Genomic DNA, 17,299 nt, shown 5'->3' on the forward strand with positions numbered 1-17,299 from the left:
GTTAGAGAAATGCCAAAAGAGTTTTGAACAGTTGAAAGCATTGTTAACTGAGGCACTTGTATTAGTGCAACCTGAGTTGGGAAAAGAGTTTGTTATTTATAACGGCACGTCAGTGAACGGTCTTGGTTGTGTATTGATGCAAGAGAGAAAAGTGATAACTTATGCCTTGAGACAGTTGAAACTGCACGAAAAGAATTATCTGACGCACGACTTGGAATTGGCTGCCATTGTGTTTACGTTAAATATTTGGTAACATCATTTATTCGGTGAGAAGTGCCACATCTATACCGATCACAAGAGTTTAAAGTACTTGATGACTCAAAAGGATTTGAATTTACGACAACGGAGATGGCTCGAGTTGTTGAAAGACTATGAGTTGATAATCGATTATCATCTGGGAAAGGCAAATGTAGTCACCGATGCTTAAGTAGGAAATCCTTGTTTACTTTGAGGGAAATGAATACGTGATTGATTTTATCGGATGATGGTTCGATTCTAGCGGAGTTAAAAGCTAGGCCGGTATTTCTTCAGCAAATTTGTGAAGCTCAGAAAAGTGACAAAGAACTTAAAGCTAAAAGAGTTCAATGCGAATCGTCTAGTGATCTAGATTTTCGAGTTGGGGCCGATGATTGTTTGATGTTCTGAGGTAGGATTTGTGTACCGAGAGATACCGAACTTATTTAGAAAATTCTTCACGAGGCACACAGTGGTTGTCTATCTATTCATCCGGGAAGTACAAAGATGTACAATGATTTGAAGAAATTGTATTGGTGGTCAGGTATAAAACAAGATATTTTTGAATTTGTAGCGAGATGTTTGATTTGTTAAAAAGTAAAGGCGGAACATCAAGTACCTTAGGGTTTACTTCAGCCTGTGATGATTCCTGAGTGGAAATGGGATAGAATTACGAGATTTTGTAAGTGGATTACCTCTAACTCTGAAGAAGAAAGATGTTGTTTGGGTCATTGTTGATAGATTGATGAAATCGACTCATTTTATTCCGGTACGAACCAACTATCCACTTGATAAGTTAGCTGAATTGTACATTGTTGCTCGAAGTGCCTATTTCTATTATTTCGGATAGAGATCCAAGGTTTACGTCTCGATTTTGGAAGAAGTTGCAAGAAGATTTGGGTAGAAAGTTAACTTTAGTATTGCATTTCATCCGCAGACCGATGGTCAATCTGAAAGCACAATTTAGGTACTCAAAGATATGCTTTTCTATTGTGTTTTAGAGTTCAAAGGTAGTTGGGAAAAATATCTACCTTTGGTCAAATTTGCTTATAACAATAGTTTTCAGTCGAGTATAAGGATGGCACCATATGAGGCATTGTATGGTCGCAAGTGTCGAACTCTGTTGTATTGGATCGAGCTCAGTGAGAGACAGATTCTCAGGGTTGATTTGGTTAGAGAAACCAAAGAAAAAGTGAAAGTAATTCATGATTGTTTGAAAGTAGCTTCGGATAGACAGAAATCGTACGTGGATTTGAAACGGAAGGAGATTGAACTTCAAGTCAATGATAAGGTATTTCTAAAAGTGTCTCCATGGAAGAAAATTCTTAGATTTAGTTGCAAGGGTGAACTGAGTCCGCGCTTTATTCGTCCGTATGAGGTTATTTAAAGAATAGGGCCAGTGACATATCGGTTAACTTTATTGATAGAGTTAGAAAGGATCCACAATGTGTTTCGTGTGTCTATATTGCACCGTTATCGATCAGATCCTTCGCACATGATTTCACCAACGGAAGTTGAGATTCAGCCCTACATGACTTATGGTGAAGAACCGATTAAGATTTTAGCTAAGGAAGTTAAACATTTGAGAAATAAAAGTATAGCCCTAGTGAAAGTTTTGTGGCAAATACATGGGGTCGAAGAGGTTATGTGGGAAACCGAGGAAGCATGAAAAAATAGTACCCAAACCTCTTTTCTGGTAAGATTTTCGGGGACGAAAATCCTTAAAGGGGAGAGAGTTGTAACAGCCCGTTTTAGGATCAAATCAGAACAATAGTTTCGGGACCATGAATCTAAAGTAGAAATATTTATTTTTATTATTTCTTTAAGGTCCACAGTATGATTGAATGATTGTGTGAAAATTTCGTTAAGAAATTTTATTGATAGAGAATCCAATTTGACAAATAGGACTGAATTGCAATAGGTGCAAAATATGTGTTCTAGAAGCTAGATGTGTCTAATTGCTATGAAATTTTAAATTGGAGGTCCATAAATGGCAATTAGACCATTATACTTTGAGTTGGACAAAAATGGACATGGTTAGGTAAATGTTTGGCATTAAGGGCATTTTGGTCATTTAGTTAATAAAGACAAAATAAAACAAATAAAAGATGTCATCTTCTCAATTTCATCCTCCCCCATAGCTGAATTTCTCAAGAGAAGACATAACTAGGGTTTGGCCACTTTCAAGCTCGATTGTAAGTCCATTCTTGTCCCGTTTTTAATGATTTTTATATTTTTGAGATCGGTGTAACCTAATCTAGCTATTTCAAGGACTAATTTGAAAGAAAATCAAAGTCTAGAATTTTACCCATGTAGAATATTTGTGTATTTTGATTTCTAATGATAGAAAATGTATGTTTGATGTTAGGTAAACAACATTTACCAAGTGATTTTTTATGAAAATGTCAAATAGGGACCTATTTGTAAAAGTTGTAAAATATGTGTAAAAATGTGAATAAATGAAATCGTGGACTATTATGAGTACTATTAATATTTGGCTAGGCTTGGGTAATGAAGAAATTGATAGAAAATCATTTTACGAGCCTAAGGACTAAAATGTAAAAAGTTGAAAAGTTAGGGAGAAATATGTAATTTTTGCAATAAGGTGTTTCTGGGATTAAATTCAATAATTTGATGATTGAATAAGTTAAATGTGGTATTATAGATCAAGAAAGATGAGGTTCTGACCTAGACCGGGGAAAGAATTAAGTTGTAGACTAAATCGAACAATTAGCCATTTTGTACTGAGGTAAGTTCGTATGTTAAAAATAAGCTTTAGAATAATTGTATTTAAATGCTTTAATATTACATGAATTGCATATTTGATTATGTGAATGAGTATAATTCTACGAAAGAATTCGACGATGATTCGGCAAGTGAAAAATCCCGTTGGACCATAGGAATAGGGTATGTAACACCCCTTGCCCGAGTTCGACGCCGGAACAGGATACGAGATGTTACCGGACTTAAAAACAAGCAAAGATACATTTCCTAGTTATGAAAAATTTTCTCCAATTTAAAACTTTTAACAATACCTTAATGTCCCTACTATGGGCCTACGAGGCCCTGAACACACTTTGGAGTTGATTCGGGACTAATCTATGCACGCTAGAAAACTTTGTAAAAAAAATCAAGCTGGCAGGGGCACACACCCATGTGGATGGGCAACATGCCCATGTGTCTCCTTAACATGGCCATGTTGAAGGCCCGTGTGGCTCACACGACCTGAACATATCGGGACACACCCGTGTCCCTAGCCTGTGCGAATTTATTTTTCGGTTCGAACCTATAGGGGTTTTCACACGGCTTGGCACACGCCCATGTCCATTACCAGTGTCTCCCACACGCCATGACACGCCCATGTCTTAGTCTGTGTGCAAAAACCTTGACATTCTATTTCTGACGTCAGCAACCAATTAAGGGCACACGGCCAAGGCACACACCCGTGTGTTAGGCCGTGTCCTCTACACGGCTGAGACACACTGCTATGTCTCTGCCCGTGTGTTTACTACCATGCATACTAACTTGTAAATTTGAGGTGCAGGGGACACATGGCTGGACTACACGCCCATGAGGCAAGCCGTGTCTCACACACGGTCTAGACACACGTCTGTTTGTCCACTTTTGCGGACAAAAACAAGGCTATTTACCAAGCTTTTTGCCACCCTTACTTGCACCAACCTACAGAACTTCAACCAAAACCAATTCAAGCATAACACAGATAACCAAAACCACCAAAACCATAAGAAATTTGCATCAAATGCATTTAATAATAATTAATATTAGCCAACATTAATGGCCTATACAAAATAAATATCATATATACATCATATGAGCCAACTCTTGTGGCTAAACTAACAAGACATTACAAAAGATTCAAGTCCCTATACATGCCAAAATCAAAATATTAAACTAGCTATACCAGAGCTTCAGGTGATAGTGTGATCGATGCCTCCGACGTCCCTTGATCCCCGACACTAGCTTGACGGCACTATAGGAAAATGGAAAGGAGATGGAGTAAGCATTTAGCTTAGTAAGTTGCATATAAATAAGTAACAACATCAACCATGCATATTATAAATCCACACAACATTCTTCAATGAACATGGGTAAATATCACTACATGTTATATATATCGCAAGTATAAACCAAAGATTTCAATATCGTCTCAAGATCATTTTCATAGCTAGAACTTACTCATGTCATTCTTGCCATCAAGTCAACATAACTAGACTCATATCTCATGAGTTTTGAATAAAAACCTGTACCACTCACAACATGATTATATCATTCCATATCATTGTCATAAGCTTTTAAAATAACCCATGAAACTATTTGGAATACTAAAGGATATGTAACATCCCGAATTAGGGCCTAGTCGAAGCAGTGGTTTTGGGACCACAAATCCAACGTAAGAAAGTTTATTTTTATTATATTTTTATGGTCTATAATTTCACAGAATGATCTCGTGAAAATCTCGTTCAGAAATTTTGATGTTTGGGCACTCAATTTAGTCAAAAGGACTAAATTGTAAAAGTGAAAAAGTTGAGTTCTATATGTTAGAAGTGTCTAATTGTCATGAAATTTTAAATTGGAGGTCCTTAAATGGTAATTAGACCATTGGATAATTTGTTGGACAAAAATGGACATTGAAGGGTAAAATTTTAAAGATGAGTAGAAAGGGCATTTTGGTAAATTGGTAATTAAATGGACTAAAAGACAAAATAAAAGCCAAAAACCCTTGTCCATCTTCTTGTTTGGCCGAATGTAGCAAGGAGGAAGCCATGGTTAGGGTTTTCAAGCTTCCAAGCTCTATAGTAAGTGCATCCTAGCCCCGTTTTTAATGTTCTTTACATTTTTTAAGTCCCCGTAGCTCGATTTACCTATTTCTACCCATATTTTAATCTAGGGTTCATGTTTAAAAATTGAACCATGCATGACCTGTTAGTATTTGAAGATTAATGGAAGAATATGAAAGATTAAAGCATGTTTAGCAACTTTTACTAAGTGGTTTTACATGAAACTGCATAAAAAGGACTAAAATGTAAAAGTTTTAAAATGGGTAGTAATCATGTGAATAAAAGAGAAATGTGGGCTGCTATAAGAGCAATAAAGGTTTGGCTAGGCTTAAAGTACAAGAAAATCGAGCACATTTCATTTTACGAGCCTAGGGACCAAAGTACAAATATGTTAAAGTTTAGGGGTCAAAATATAAATTTTCAAAAGTATGATTTATGGACCCATTTGAATAATGTGAGTAATAAATAAGTTATATTTGTAATTTTAGATCAAGAAAATAAGATTCGGGCTTAGAACGAGGTTGAACGAGGTTAAACACTAATTCAAAATAAATAGTTGTACTCGAACCCGAGGTAAGTTCGTATGGTAATAATAATGCAATATCATGCTTGAATTGTAATTATTTATTATTATGGTATAAAGTGCATGATTTAATATATTAGAAGAATTTATGGATGATAAATGTGGAAAATGTGATTAATGTTAAATTACTATTACATGAGTTGTGTGAATTGCTACACAGTTGTACCCGACGAGGATTTGACAAGTAAGTTCATGTAACTTGAAGTAATATTTTTAGAATACTTAAAATATATATTCTTGAATGTGATATAAATTTTGATTCTCAATGTATAATAATTCATGAAACATGATTGTATTGAAAAAAAAGGAGGATTTAAATATCCCGGTTGAATGAAAAGGATGTCCGATGGACTTTCCTAAAATGGAGTTGATGGTAAAAAGGATCTAACCCGGACGGGTTTTCCTTATGTGGTCTGGCCTCCCGAAGAATATGTGTTTTAAATGGATTTAGCCCGGATGGGTAATGTAACAGGCCGATTTAGACCCTAATCAGAATGGTGGTTTTGGGACCAAAAATCCGAGTCAGAAAAATATTTTAAAATTATTTTCTGTGTTTATTATGTGTGAATTTATATTTGCTAAATTTTCGTGTTTTAATTTTACTGTTTGGATGCTGATTTAATAAAAAAGGCTTAATCGCGTAAAATAAAAAGTTAATAATTAAATGTGAAAGTATCAAATTGAACTTGTCTTTCTAACATGAAGTGTTTATAATGCAATTAAGCCATAATTTTTAATGATGGACGGCTATGACTTTGTATTATAATGATTTTGTATTATTAAATAAAGGTTAGTTGTGTAATTAAATTAATAATATATGTTAAATAAAACATAAAAAAATATAATAAACACATGCACTCATTTTTTCCACCATAACCGAATGCTAAAAGAAAAGACAAAGAATAAGCTTTGAAAGTTTCGGCCATTTGGTAGCATAATCAAGGTATGTAACTAGCTCATTTTTTGATAATTTTTACGTTTTTGTGATCGTTGCTTCGAGTACTACAAAACCCATGCTTGAATTTTTAATTTTGATGAATATCGTGAATTGTGCCATTGTTGAGAGCTTGTGATTTTTATTGTTTGATGATGAAATATGAAAGATATGTTTTAGATTAACATGTTTTGTATTGGAGTTTTTGATGATTTTGAGTAATTAGGACTAAATTGCAAAAATAATAATTTGAGGGACTAAAATGTGAAATAAATGAAATATATGGACTTGTATGAGTATGGGTAAAATCCGGCCCAACATAGGTGCAATGAAATTTTGCATATTTTGTGTTTTGTGCAATAGAGACTAAATTGTGAAAAATGTGAAATATCAGGGGTAAAAGGGTAATTTTCCCATTTGTGTGTTTTTGGATGAAGTTGATTTAATATTTGATTTAATAAGTTTAATTTATATTAATTTAAATCAAGAAAAGAGAAAATCAAATTTAGATCGCGGGAAACTAAAGTTGTCGACTAGCCGATCCGTTCCGGTTTTCAATCGTCCGAGGTAGGTTTATAAGAAAATAGACGTGTTTAATTGTAGTTAAATGTTAAATATATATGCCGTTATGAAATGTTAGAATTTATATTTGTTATAGCCGAATATGAAAAGGCTTGGTTACTACATTTCTAAATTTGTTTCGATCGAGTTATGACATCCCAAAGCCCTGTATGAACCTTAGGAATACTTAGGATACATATGTCATGACATAGGATTCCGATATCTGTGTGCGAGTAAGACCCTATTTGGGACAGTGGCATCGAAATGTGATTACATGTAAGACCACGTCTGGGACGTTGGCATTGTACGATATGTATGATTATCCGAGTGTACTATCCAATTCCAAGTGGTTCATCGGGCAAAGCTAAGTTATGATCGAATGTATAAAATGAGCTAAATGGATAGGTATGGGTTATTTGTTGTCTGCTTGAAATATGGTAAGTATTGGCTTGAAACTTGTTACAAATTATGTAAAATGCAAATGTGGGTTTCATGTGAATTTAGTATGAATATTCGGCCTTTGATACAAATATATATATGTAAATATGACTATGCATATTCGGCCAAATAACAGGTACATATTCATAATGTTTTATTATGATTTTCGAGCTTATTTTTATTAGTATATGTATAAATGATTAAATAACAACTTCATAGCTTTGAAAGTTGAATGACATTTGGTTAATTTTACTTATGTGAGTATTCGGCCAAGATGTGGAATGTGTATGAAAATGTATTAAATATGTACTAGTAATTTAAGGTTAAGCTTGTATCGTTAAAACAATTTGGTTTAGTTTAAAATGAGATATTTATGTCATTATGCTAGTTATTTACTTATGACTTACTAAGCTAAGTTAGCTTACTTTGTGTATTTATGTTTACCTCAGTTTTATAGATTTTGGATTCAAGTTACGAGCTCAGGGGATCGTCAGTAAAGTCTTTCACACTATCGACTGCCTTCGGTATCTTATAAACTAATTTTTGAACCTATGGCATGTATAGGCTAGATTATATTTTGGAGATGTTGGATTTTAGTTTATGTATAAATCTAAGCCATGCGAAAATGGATTGATTTCTATGCTTGAATTTTCGTTATGTTTGTTCATGGTTTATGTTCATTTTGGTTAAAGTGCTTCATGCTATGAATGAATGGTATTTATGTGATGCTTGATATATAATATGATTTGGTAAGAGATAAATGTATATGGTTTATAACTACTACTATTAAGAACAAAAGATTGACATATAGATGCAAGGTTGACGAATGTGTTTGATTTGTGGATTGTTTATGTAAATAGGTATTCGGCTAGGTGATAATATATGAGTGATGGATATGAATTAGTTGTGATTCAGTAATTATAATCTTTTAAGATGATGAATGGTTTGATATTTTATTTGGTTTGATGTGTAAACAATGTTTATATTGGAAATGTTATGTAATGAAGTTATTAAGGATGTTTTGGACATATACATGTGAATATATATATTGATAGTTTAATTAAATAGTTAAAGGTATATAACAAATTAGTTGAGTTATCTTTGTGAAATTTCGGTTGGATTTATGTTATATGGAATTTTGCTCATTTTGGTTAGGTTAAAGTGCTTGTAAAACGGTTTATGCTAGTCAGGTGAATAATAAAATATATATACTGGATATGATGCATATGAAATTCGGTCATTTGGTATGCTTGATTGTATAATATTATTATATAACCATAAAGTATAATTTAATTCAAGTTGAAATGTGTATATGAAGAGTATATGTTCGTATACATATATAGTGCATTGATGTTATTCTAGAAGATTAGATGCTATAATTAAAAGTCAATAAATTCGGTTTATGATGATTAATATTAAGTATGACTTGAATTAATAAAGTTAGTCAATATAGTACACAAATATGTGCACATAATTAATGATTGTTATGCTTAGATTTGGACGTGGTGATATGTGCATGATTGAAGTAAAAATTAAAATGCTTATTTTTATTATGATAAATATATGTTTTGAGTGATGTATGATTAAAGTAATAGTGGTATAAATTTGGAGTAGAGGTGATCATGGGCCGGGTTGGGTTCGGGCCAGGTCCAAACAAAATTTTAGGCTCGCCTACTAGGCCCAGGCCCGGCTCGGCCCGAAATATGGGCCTAAAAATTTGTCCAGGCCCGGTCCGAAATAAAATTGTTAAGCCCGAGTCCAAATCCGCCCGGCTAAACCCATATTAAATTTTTTTGCTTATTTCATTAAATAAAAATTTAAAATATAATAAATCAAATATATTTAAAAACATAAAACAAATATTAAAACAAATAAAAATGATACTAGAACAACTCTTAAAACAATGCACAAATTGAAAATATAATAAAAAATGGTTATATTAAAATTTTAAAATGATTAAAAATAAAATAAAAATATATTAATATATAATTGACCGGGCTCGGGCCAAAAAACTCTTACCCGAGGCCCGGCCTGTTTTCTAAATGGGCCTCATTTTTTTCCCAAGCCTATTTTTCGGGCCTATATTTTTACCCAACCCTCCCATTTTCTGGGCAGGCCTTCGGGCCGGGTCGGGCCGTCCAGCCCATGATCAGCTCTAATTTGGAGCATAGCTAGTGATAATTAAATATGGTATATGATTGACATGAGACAGGTTATGATATGATTCGTAATGAATTTTGAAATCAGTTACATGTATTAACATTTGGTAAAAAAAAATTGTATCTCGTCCGGTAATACTTCGTAACCCTATTTCGGCAACGGATACGGGTTAGGGGTGTTACAGGTAATCCTAACTAGGATCTGAATTTAGCCTGAACTGGTAATTCAGATCTGAGCTCATTAGAGTAATTGTCATTGCAAGGGATTTAGCCTGGACTGGTAATCCTGAAATTGCTCTATGAGTTTATACTACGGGGGATTTAGCTTGGACTGGTAATCCCGCCGTAAGGATTGAGGTTCGCGGAGTGCACTCGTTGAAAAGGTCACTAATATGAATTAACAATAAATGAGTTAGTACGCTATAAGTGTACTATGGAATATCCATCGAGAATCTAAAGAATTCAATGAGATTAATATGAGAAATGGAATTGAAATGCTTGTAATGATGAACTCATCTAAGACAATTATTATCATGTATTGTTATGTGACTAACTTGTATGATTAAGTATGCCATGAGAATTAACAACGTTTATAATAAGCTCTATTGTGTAATTGAGTATGGGATCCATGAAATGGGGAGTTCATGATTAGTTGAAAACGATCTTAGGATAGTAATCATTGTATTGTACTAAAATAGTTTTGGACAGCAACAGTAGTCCGACTTTTAAAATCCACAAAAAATTGTGGAAGTAGAACTAGAGGTTGAATTAAATATGAACTGAAAGCTTATTGAGTCTAGTTTCACATAGAAGAAACGATATAAGAAAAAGAATTTCATATTATGAGGTATTTGAAATTTTGTGAGACAGAGCCAAATTGAGTTTGGAATCCCCTGTTCTGACTTAGGAAAATCACTAGAAATTGTAAAAAAGTAATTATGGGTTAGAATTCATATTAATAAGTCCTTAATGAGACTATTTTCAAGAGAATCATATGAGAACATGATCCGAATCCCGTACTAAGAGATAAATAAATTTTCGTGAAGAAAGATCAATGTTGTCAAATAGTGAAATAGGGGAGACTTTAAAGAATAAATTTCACATATTTTCTCGTGTAAGGGACATTATGCATGTAATTGAATGTTTTTAATTTAAATGAAATTTTATGGCCCGATTTTATGAAATGGTGTACGTTCAAGTCCGATAACGCCTCGAACCCTATCCCGACATCGGATACGGGTAAGGGGTGTTATAGGATATCTGACAAGCTTTACACAAGAGGGTGAATTGCTGATGCCATGTTCCAAACATGATCTTACACCGGCTCACATGTCGAGGCTGATACCATGTCCTAGACATGGTCTTACACTAGCTCTCGTCTCAATGCTGGTGCCATGTCCCAGACATGGTCTTACACTAGCACACATATTAATGCTGATGCCATGTCCCAAACATGGTCTTACACTAGCTTTCACAACATCCCCGATGCCATGTTCCAAACATGATTTTACACTGGCTCTCATATTGTGGCTGACGCCATGTCCCAGACATGGTCTTACGCTGGCACACAAATCACCCAAATGTCATAGCATGGATATCCAATCTATTCCTAGGTTCAATCGGGACTCTACTACATTGAACTTCATCATGCATTATTCATAAGCAATTTCAACCATATTACGCAAAATTAATCATTCAACACATAATAATGATAAAGTTACCTTACTTACGTACAACTTACCTTGGTATACAAAAAGTGGACGACTAATTTGGTTTAGTCTACTAGCTTGGCCTTTCCCCAGTCTAGGTCCGGATTTCATATTTCTTAATCTAAAATTATAAAAATTCACTAACTTAATCATCATATTAATCAACGCATTTCATAATTCATATTTTGGCAGAATGACTATTTTGTCCTTAGACTTTCATAAAATTAATATTTTACACCTAGACTCATAAATCAATTTTTATCAAATTTTCTCACTACCCAAGCCTAGCTGAATTCTTTTTATACTAGAAGTAGCCCAAAATTCCCATTATTTCACATATTTACCACATAATTTATAACTTATGCAAAATAGTCCTTAGTTAGGGTTTCCATAAAAACTACTTCACAAAAGTTGTTTGTTTAACAACCAAGATTCATTTTCTTCCATCAAAATTTCAGAAATCAACATGAATACTCTCATGGCAAAACCCTAGACTCTCAACCATTTTGCAAAATAGTTTTCTCTTTAGATAGCTTATGCTACAAGGGTCCCAAAAGTACAAAAATTATCAAGAAAAGTCATCAAAATCACTTATTTATGAGAGAACTTAATGATTGAAAATTTGAAGCTTTCAAGACCCCATCCTTTCTAAAAATTTCGGTGGAGGAGAGAAAAAGATAAAAAGATGACAGCTTTTCTTTATTTTATTTTATTCTAGTCAAATTGGTCACCAAATTTCACCTAATTTTGACTTTCTTGATTTTCTTGTCCCTATGGCCGACCATGCCATTAATAAAGGCCTATTTTCTATTTAAAGACCCTTAATTTTGGTTATTTAGCTATTTGACACCTTTAGCTAATGAAATAAAACTTTTGTCCCCTATGCGATTTAGTCCCTTTTCGCAATTAAGCATGCAACCGCTAAAATTATTTCACCAAAATTTTCATGCACTCATATAAACATGCTATAACACATAAAATACTATTGAAAATAATTTCTCCAACCTCAGATTAATGGTTTCAAAATCACTGTTCTGACTAGGCCCAAAATCTGGCTGTTACAATTCTCCCCCATAGGGATTTTCGTCCCGAAAATCTTACCAGTGAAAAAGGTTAGGGTATTGATCTCTCATAGTCTTCTCGGGTTCCCATATGGCCTCTTCAACCCCATGTTCATGCTACAATACTTTCACGAGTGCTATACTTTTATTTCTCAATTGCTTGACCTCTCGGGCTAATATCTTAACCGGCTCTTCGGCATAAGTCATGTCTGATCGAATCTAAATTTCTATTGGAAAAAGAACGTGCGAAGGGTCAGAACGGTAACGGCGCAACATCGACACATGGAAAACATTGTGGATTTTCTCTAACTCGGATGGCAAGGCTAGCCGATAAGCTACCGGTCCAATTTTCTCAGTCACCTCATAAGGTCCAATAAAGCGTGGACTTAATTTTCCTTTCTTACAAAATCTGAGGACTTACTTCCATGGAGATACTTTCAAAAAAACCTTATCACTGACTTGAAGCTCAATTTCTTTTCATTTCAAATCCGCGTAGGATTTTTGTCTATCCGAAGCGGCCTTCAAATAGTCACCAATCACCTTCACTTTCTCTTTAGTCTCTTTGACCAAGTCAACCCCGTGAATCTGATTCTCTCTGAGTTCAGTCCAATACAAGGGCGATCAACACTTACGCTCGTACAAAACCTCATAAGGCGGCATTTTCAAACTTGACTGATAGCTATTGTTGTAGGAAAATTCTACCAACGGTAAATATTTTTCCCAACTGCCTTGGAATTCTAGGATACAACATCGCAACATGTCCTCAAGAATCTGAATTACTCTCTCCGACTGACCATCGGTTTGCAGATGGAAAGCCGTGCTAAAATTCAACTTTGTCTGCACAGCTTCTTATAACTTTTTCCGAAACCACGAAGTAAACCTCAGATATCTATCCAAAATAATCGACAAAGGTACTCCATGAAGTCTCACAATCTCAGAAATATATAACTCTGCTAGCTTATTGAGTGAGTAGTCGGTACACATCAGAACAAAGTGAGCTGATTTCATTAGTCGATCAACTATGGCCCAAATAACATATTTCTTTCTGGGTGACAATGACAATCCCATCACAAAATCCATGGTAATTCGATCCCATTTCCATTAGGGAATCATCACAGGTTGAAGTAAACCCGAAGGTACTTGGTGCTTGGCTTTCACTTGCTGACAAATTAAACATTTCGACGCAAACTCTGAGATGTCTCTTTTGATGCCCAGCCACCAATACAATCTCTTCAAGTCATTATACATCTTAGTACTACCCAAGTGGATTGACATACAACTATTATGTACCTCGCGAAGAATTTTCCCAATAAGCTTATCACCTCTAGGTACACAGACCCTATCTCGGAACATCAAACAACTGTCGGTACTAATCCGAAAATTTGATTCGTCGACTGTCTGACACTGAGTCATCTTGGCTTGCAAATCTTTATCACTCTTTTGAGCTTCAAAATCTCTTGAAGAAACATAGGTCTAGCTCTCAGCTCTGCTGGAATCGAACCATCCTCGATTACAGATAACTGAGTATTCATAGCTGTCAAGGCAAACAATGACTTCCTACTTAATGCATCAGCGACCACGTTCGCCTTTCCCAGGTGATAGTTAATTACTAACTTGTAATCTTTAGTCAACTCTAGCCACCTTCATAGATTCAAATCCTTTTGAGTCATCAAATATTTTAGGCTTTTATGGTCGGTGAATACCCTGAATTTCTCGCCATACAAGTGATGTCTCTAAATCTTCAATGCGAACACTATGGCTGCTAACTCTAAGTCGTGTGTCGGATAATTTTTCTCATACGGCTTCAGCTGTCTCGAGGCATATGCTATCACCTTACCTTCTTGCATGAGCACGCATCCTAATCCATTCAAGGATGCATCACTATACACTACAAATTCTTTTCCTGATTCTGGTTGCAGTAAAATTGGAGCTTCAGTCTACAACGCCTTTAGTTTCTCGAAACTCTGTTGGCATTTTTCTGTCCATTCGAACTTGACATCTTTCTGCAGCAACCTTGTCATCAGAGTAGCAATCATGGAGAATCTTTTAATGAATCGTCTGTAGTAACCCGCTAAGCCTAGAAAGCTTCTAATCTCCGGTACATTCTTTGGTGGTTTCCACTCAACAATACCAAGATCTTACTCGGATCAACTCTAATTCCATCGCCTGACATGATGTGTCTCAAGAATCCAACCTCTCGGAGCCAAAAATCACTTTTACTAAACTTGACATATAACTGCTTATCTCTTAATGTCTTCAAAACGGTTCTTAAATGCTTCGTGTTCTCACTCTCATCACGAGAATAAATTAATATATTGTCGATAAAAATAACCAAAAACTTATCCAAATAAGGAAAAAAATACGATTCATCAAGTCCACAAACACGGTGGGGGCGTTTGTTAAGCCAAAGGGCATGACAAGGAACTCATAGTGCCCGTATCTCGTCTGAAACATAGTTTTCGACACATCTTTCTCCTTACTCTTAGCTGGTAATAGCCCGATCTCAATTCTATCTTAGAAAACACTATGGCTCCATTTAGTTGATCAAACAAATCATCAATCCTTGGCAAGGGGTACTTGTTCTTCACCATCACCTTTTTGAGCTGTCTATAGTCTATACATAACCTCATCGACCCGTCTTTCTTTTTCAAAAAAAGTACTGCAGCACCCCACGAGGAATAGCTCAGTCCTGCAAAACCTTGTTCGTTAATTCTTGTAACTGTACTTTTAAGTCCTTTAACTCCATCGGAGCCATCCTATATGGAGTAATCGAGATAGGTGCCGTACTAGGGACTAACTCGATACCAAACTTAACTTCTCTAGTTGGAGGTAATCCGGGCAATTCTTTCGGAAACATATCTGGGTACTCACATACACTGGCACTGACTCAATCTTTACTCCCGACTCTTGGGTATTAAACACAAATGCAAGATAGGACTCATACCCTTTTCTTATGTATTTCTCAGTAGTCATAGAAGAAATCAGTACTGGTAAACTATTCGATTCACCTGATTCAACCTAAATAACATCCCCATTTTCACATCTCAATTCAATAAATTTACTACCATAATTTACTAACATGTTATGAACAGTTAGCCAATCCATGCTAAGAATCAAGTCAAATTCATCAAACTGTAGTAGCATGAGGTTAGCTAGAAAACAGTGGCCCTTAACCATTAAAGGATAGTTTTTACACACTTTGTCAACTATTACATGTTTTCCTAACAGGTTAGACACTTTTACCACAAATTCAGTAGAGTCCACTAGCATATTCATACTAGGTACCAATTTCATGCAAATATAAGAGTGGGTAGACCCCGAGTCGGTCAAAGAAACTTCAGATATATCATAGATAAAAAAGGTATCTGAAATCACATCGGGAGACGCGACATCTTCGCGGGCACGAATGGCGTATGTCCTCACAGGTGCTCTGCCCTCAGACCTCACAGTAGAATTTCTAGGCATACCTCTGCTGCCAGCCCCACTCCCAGGGTTCTTCTGTGGTCTACCCCTCTAGGGAGCATTACTCACTCCCACATCTTCCTTTTTGTCTTTCTCCTCCATCTTAGGACAATTTCAAATAAAGTGGTCTAGTGAACCACACTTGAAGTAGCCTCTATCATTACCTCGACACTCACCGAAGTCTCATCTACCACACTGCGTACAGTCCGGTCTATTCGGTCGAGCACTACCAACGCCTGCAATGGAAGTGGTCTGAGCTTTAGATGCCGCGTACTGCTTATTCTTGTTTTTGCTCAAGAATCCTATCGAAACATTTGTTAGAGTAGGAAAGTCCCTCGATCTCTTGTATGAGGTCTGAAATGGTCTTCCCATTTGTCTTTATTTTAAGTCACGTGACTCAATATCAGCTCTCCTTTTCTCTTTGGCCAATTCTTCGGCCTTACACGTTCTCTCAACAAGTACTACAAATTCTCTTAACTCCAAAATACCAACCAACAATCGGATGTCTTCGTTTGAACCATCCTCAAACCTCTTGCACATAGTGGCTTTAGTAGATACGCACTCCCTAGCATCTTTGTTGAGTCTCACGAACTGACGCTCATACTCTATTACTGTCATTCAGCCTTGTTTCAATTCTAGAAATTCTTTCCTCTTCTAGTCTATAAACCTCTGACTAATATACTTCTTTCGGAATTCTTCTTATAAAAACTCCCATGTAATCATTTCCCTTGGTACAATCACACAAGGGTGTTCCACCATTGGTAGGCCGAGTCTCGCAAGAGTGACACAACACACTTCATGCACTCTTCACGGGTGCAAGACAATTCATCGAATACCCTAATGGTATTATCTAACCAGAACTCTACTCTCTCTGGGTCATCATCAATTTTAGCCTGAAATTTCTCGGCCCCTTGCTTACGAATTCTATCTACCGGAGGTTTTTCTCTCCTAACCACTTTGACTCATTGGGGAGCCATATGGGAAGGCTGAAGAATCGGATGAGATGGACAAAGTGAAGTGTTCAGGTTTGCACGAACGAACTCCGAGTACCAAGCATCCATCATATAGAGGTAGGTTTCTCTAGCCCCTCTACCCTGACTTAATGTCACGGGCCCACTTTCAACTGGCACGATCCCTTCAGCGGGAGCCGACACATTACATTCCACATTATCCACCATAGCTCCATCAGGATCTATTTACTATATGAAAACACAATTTAAATTTGTTAGGAGTCGTCACACTATCACAATATATTTATGGCATGTACAGCTAGACTCATACTCATGCTAGGTTAGTCCGAGAATCGACTAAACCATAACTCTGATACCACTAAATGTAACACCCCTTACCTGAGTTCAA

The 17,299-nt window shown here is 35.7% G+C and overlaps 1 long non-coding RNA gene across 1 annotated transcript; it reads left to right on the top strand.

Annotated features, from left to right (window-relative positions):
- Positions 1 to 6,466: 6,466 nt before the first annotated feature.
- On the top strand, positions 6,467 to 8,216 carry LOC128295303 (uncharacterized). The gene is made up of 2 exons (XR_008285663.1): positions 6,467 to 6,559; positions 7,999 to 8,216. It is a non-coding gene; the product is annotated as an uncharacterized LOC128295303 (long non-coding RNA).
- Positions 8,217 to 17,299: the final 9,083 nt, after the last annotated feature.

Source organism: Gossypium arboreum, chromosome 7 (assembly GCF_025698485.1).
Source record: "Gossypium arboreum isolate Shixiya-1 chromosome 7, ASM2569848v2, whole genome shotgun sequence".
Classification (NCBI taxonomy): Eukaryota; Viridiplantae; Streptophyta; class Magnoliopsida; order Malvales; family Malvaceae; genus Gossypium; species Gossypium arboreum.